The sequence below is a fragment of the Strongylocentrotus purpuratus genome, unplaced genomic scaffold (genome assembly GCF_000002235.5).
Source record: "Strongylocentrotus purpuratus isolate Spur 01 unplaced genomic scaffold, Spur_5.0 spur5_scaffold_6, whole genome shotgun sequence".
In the NCBI taxonomy this organism is placed as follows: Eukaryota; Metazoa; Echinodermata; class Echinoidea; order Camarodonta; family Strongylocentrotidae; genus Strongylocentrotus; species Strongylocentrotus purpuratus.
Genome location: NW_022145612.1, coordinates 4228027 through 4234026, shown reverse-complemented (window position 1 = coordinate 4234026; position 6000 = coordinate 4228027).

The window sequence follows — 6000 nt, the reverse complement described above, 5'->3', positions numbered from 1 at the left end:
ACACTGCAAGTATCATTTGACCTCATATATGGGCATGCCCATGCTCTAGTAGGGGGGTATCAACTTAATATAATCAACGGGTAAACTAAAAACTTCGCATTGAAATGTTATTTCATAGGGCATCGGGTCGAATTCATAAAAGTAGAAAGAAAAACAAATAATGAGAGTTAATATAACAAGCAATTGCCTCCCCATGGCCAGTAATTATTTGCTTGAACAGAAAGAATTTCCTTTATCATAGTACATTTCCTTCCCTTTCACGATCCTTTCTTATTTATATTACCATTATTCGTGCATATTATAGATCTGCCTCGTTTTCATTTAGGGCTTTTTGATAGATTCTTCATCATTTACATGACATGTTTAGAAACTAAATAATTAAAGTGCAAATTATGCGATATACAAACATTCATGACAACTTTTGTGATCTTTATTATGGGAAATATAGCTATTGTAGTAGCCACAACGGTGATATTAAATAATTATGGCGTACTATACTATATAACAAATCATTTCCACGAGTGGAAGTTTTACACGTTCCCAAAATATCTTATATTTGTATTACTAATATAAGAGAAGCTTTCATAAGACTATTGGATTCTTAGGTTGTTTATGGTTTCTCATTTAATCAACGTTGCTGACATACAAGATTATGGTTTTTCCAAATGTGTTTGTGCACGTGCCTTTCGATATACTACAACCTCCTCTCCTTGCCCTTCTCGTTAATCCTTAATCAAAACAAATGATGGCACACCCTTCACCACTACAGGGAAGACAACCTCCCATGAAACTCAAATCTCTCTTACTTATTGTTGATGACAAGTGACACCCTTTGATGCCCAAAGTTAAATGTGTGGCTTTAAAACAAATCTTTTGGGCTTATGTTTTTAATCGTTATTTCTCTCTGCAGATTGCTCAGACGAGGTACCATGCTGAGAATATGTGGGACAACTGTACCAAAAACATGTCAAGTATTCATATCGGTGTCCATTGCAGGGGGAAGGATATCTAGTAACTTTCATTTCCCATCTTGATTTGTATTGTTTGTATACGTCTTTGATTTTGCTGTTGAGAGATGTAACTATAGGTCTGCACTTCCACCCAATGTCCTTGGTACGCTACTGCTCACCAATCACAAATCACGACGCATAATTCGCGTCACGTCACTGTCATATGAGGCGAAACATCTCTCTTTCTTCACAAGATTTTCTGTGTATTTTGTGGCGCAGTGATCAAATTATTGTGACCAGGTTTACCACAAGGATGAGATTTGGTTTGTTTATCTAACTTGTATAACCGTACTTCAATCGTCTTCGTTGACGTATGATTGTACAACTCTGCGACTCTTCCGACGTGTGAACTTCAAGACAACGTAACCATTGGAGATGCTTTACCGAGTAATGGGCACCTGCTGGTTATAGTGTTTATCTTAGGTTAGAAATTTAATCTACCGAGCGTTAAGCAGCCCTCTCTCGGAACATTCGATCAGATTTCCAAAGCAGCACGCACCTGGCAAGCAAAATAAAACAGAAATGTTAGGGTTTGTTCGTCGAATGAGTATCAGGAATACTAAAATAACGAATAATGTGATTTTTATTTTCCGTTACCTATTGTAAGTTGCCTCTGTTATCAAAGGCACACTACTGAAAATTCAATTAGAGATCTATGTAGTATGTTCTCGTATCTTTGTTTTTCTTCATATATAAAAGGACGAAACTTGTTATTATAGAAGCTTCCACCATCTACTCTCTTATTTTTAAGCATCCGAGAAATCGGATTAATAACCCTTTAATTAAATTAATTTCGATTAAACATTTGCTGCATTTTGTTTAATAAGACAATCGGAAGTGAAAACCTGATGCAACCGAATAAATTAATTAAATTAAATTTAATGAAACCTATCCAAAATTCATTGAGCTTTCAGATTGAAATCATATCAAATTTAATATTTAGGTGAATACAATCCAAAACCTGACACCACCTCATCTTTTCGAATGTCATTGGTTTCCTATCTCCTTCCGATCAACTACCACATTCATTCACATTTAATGTGGGATCAACTAGCTATCATAGTGCATTGCTCGTTTAGTTATGGAAGGATATTTGGCAAATTCAGATAGTTAAAAGGTCTCTAAAAATAAGAAATTAATTGTTGTGACTTAGGTTATGTCTCCTGTGAAAGGACATCACCAACGAAGATGAAATTTATTAACAATCGGTTCCATTGCTTACCTAGGAAACTATAGACTGTTCAATGTCAGGAGCAAATGAACTGTTAACCCTCAACCGATCAGGCTTCATTTGGAAATGAGGTATTAAATTAAATGTGAGAAGCGCTCTCCATATTGAGTAAGGTAGAAAATCATGTTATGTACTTCTTTAAACATCGCTCTGCACCTGCATTGCGGTAGAGAATCATCTTTCAACATTGCCTGATGGAACTGTGGAAAGGGAAAGAAATCAGGCCACGGTGACCATCACAATCAAGTTAGTGTTCCCACACTGTCCAAGTTTATCAAAAATATCCTCGTTCCATGATTACTATCCTTATTACTAATAGCTAAACGTATTGAATTAGCTTGATCAAAATGAAGAGCCGAACATCATATAAATAAACTTGAATTCATGTGATGTTAAGATACCTCACCCCAGTCTTTAACAACTTCTCACTCTGTCATACAAATCATTAACCTCTCAACTACCCCCCCTACACACACAGACACACACGCAATATCACGCACACTGCACCCACGCATAAACACACATATACACACACTTTTGTTTACTTTTTTTATAGTAATTTTGTTTTATTCCTCCAAATGTGTAATACAAAAAAAGAACATATAATTGAATAAAATAAATAATTTTGTTCAATATCTATTGCTTATAATTAAACATGATCAAACAAAAACTCACCTGCAGTATAACTGAGCAACAAAGTAAACTTAAAGTAAATAAACATAATTTATAAGTCAATTGTACTGTTTGTACATGTTATTCACTTATATTTAGATTATTTTACTGATACACATTCCTGCTCCTCCCTGCCCCCTCCCTCACACAAAGAAACACACACTCACCCACACGCACCCGCACACACGCACACACATGCACACACGCACGCATACACTATTCAGTGGATTTCTGCTTACATTCTTAACTCAAGAAAAATATACTAAATAAGTAAGTTATTTAACCAGGCTGCAAAATAGAGTTACACTTTAACAAGCTCACGGTGGAGAGGGAAACACATCTTAATTAACACTATGCTGTAATGTAAACCTAGCTTTCCCATTCTAATGGCTATTTTCTTTTCCTCCTCCTTGTAATTATTTTTTTTCTTCATTTTTTCTAAAGTTGTTACTTGCCCCCCCCCCCCCCCGATCTTGACTTGAATGTAACATACTTCATCATGAAAATTATAGTTTGACAGATTTGTATTCTATTATGAACTACCTGCCAACCCAACAAATATATCTCGCTATTCTAAATCTTTAATTTCATCTAACTCAAAAAATTGTACTAAAGCCTGCCGTATCCTTCGAACGCTCCTGCAAGATAAAAATAAATGTTTGTAAGTTTCTATTTACTTTTTACAAAACAAACATAAATTATCACCAACAAAACCAAATCTATGAAGATGCTCATGAGTATTTATGGCTCCATGCAATAATCTAAATTGAAATCCTCGTCGTTTTCTACTGAGTATAATATATAGTAATTCTTTGGTCTAACAAATAGTCCTTTCAATACATTATCTATAAAATCATATTTTTTTTTGCCCATCCCTTGCCTGCAAATCATACGTCTGCTGTAGTACTTTTATAAAATAATCATAAATTGTATTATATATAAAAAAAAAAAAAAAAGGTATCAACGCTTATAACATCAACCTCGATGAATCATCTTTCCATAACTTGGGTATCGCATCATAAATATCAATAATCATAAGAAAATGATTACCTTTCATACCGAGGTTCATAAAATATTAAACAGACTTAACATGAGCTTTCTCAATCAAGTGATTCAATTGAACAATCCTTCTTTCAAACAACTATCTATCAAATATAGTTTCCCATTTATGCATATATTCTGATTATTACAAATAATTAGATTCATATAACCAGCCAAATATCTTAAATTATTTCTCTCTTGCCATGCTTGCAACATTTTCATACAGTACGGTGGAATATCTAAAACGCACTTAATTTTTTTGATATCATAATGACATCAAAAAATTAATCTACCACCCGCAAACTGTAAGCAATAATAACAAATCAATTTCCATCCCAATTGTTTCTCTCCATATAAAACACGTTTCATTCACAATATGCCCAGTATTTTAATCATTCTTAATCCTGCAAAGTCATAATCCTGAAACAGTATTGCCCGTTTAATTCAATCATTCCCCCTCCATATTAATTCAAATGAAATTTTTGCATTTCTTTGTATACCCAATGAGGGAAAATAACGAGAGATGAGATATAATGTACAGGCAAACGCAAGCACGCATCGCAGTTTTACAATTCATTTTGTACAAGGACTTCCGCCGTAAAAAAGTGCATAATATAAATTATTATGAACATGAACACCATCAATTCATTAGTGTGTTGTTACCGAGGGTATTTTTGATGATGCAGATGTAGATATACATTAACGACTACCGTGAAATATTTCCATGATGCCAAATGATAAATATGCGTAATCAGAGAACTTTAAAATAAGATATGCAATTTTTATTCAAGCGTACAACAATGGATTCAATTATCGACCTGGATATTCTCGGTAATCACAATTCATGTATTTTCACTTTAAAAGCAATTGGAAACGAGAGCGGATATAACTCTTCTGAGAGGCTTGTATCCTGAATGCTAAATATGATTTAGATTTTCAAAACTGAGGGATGCAGTTTTGAAATAAACGCATCGGTTCGTGAATTCAGATTAATATCATGTTGAAGTCAGTTATATCGTTAGCAACTGATATACATTGAATGTGTTTTCATTGAAGTAAGATTATTGTCCTTAAACACTGGATTTTCACACGGTAGGTAATACGACGTTTCACTTGATTAAAATCAAAATAATTATGTTTATCAAAAACAAGTAATTTAGATTTTCTAGGAATGGCAGAAAAACATAAATGCAAGACCTTTCACTTACAAGCAGAAAACGGTACGTTCTCCCTCCCCCCCCCCCCCCAAGAAAAAAAATGTCATTCATAAGCATTTGGATTAAAAATACTTTTTTGCATAATCGTTGGACATGATAAACGCCTCGTAAGAAATCGAAAAGTTTAAATTCTACAGGAAGAGTTTATTCCAACCTAGACTAATGTAGACATGAATTTTGTCTAGTTCGTATTAGACTACACCTGGAAGTCGAACAATCATACTCTAGCAATCAAATGGAGATGGGTAAACGTGTTTTGATAGCTCCCCGAGCAAACCCCCATGTCGAATTAAAGGTTTCAAACACTGTCGTCAAACGTCATTTGATCACGTGGGCGATATCAAAGTACCCGGATTAACCTTCTGCGGCAGCTCAAAAGTACGCGAGTGTGGGAGTCTTTGGACAAGGACCCTTAGCATAAGGCCGCCATCGTGATTAAAGTGTCTTCCAAGACAAACTTCTCGCTACATCATACCACTTAAGGATAGGCCAATGGACCGGAAAGTTTTCTTGGCCAATCTCGGCTTCCGCGGTATGTGATAATGTAAAGTATTCCAACCTGTACATTAGAAATATAGTTGAAATAGATCAATTAATACTTATTAAATGACGGCATTATGACGATTTACTGGGCATCCATAAACCTATTAGACATAACCATCTACACACGTAATTGTGCTTTGTACAAGAACTATTGTAAACTATTGTATAGGTTTTTAAGGCCTAAGTCGGCAGAATTTTGTCGTTATGATAACTAAACGCTTATGTATGTCGAAAAATCAATTCTTAAAAATATATACACCCACTCCTTGACTATTCCTTCTTCTTC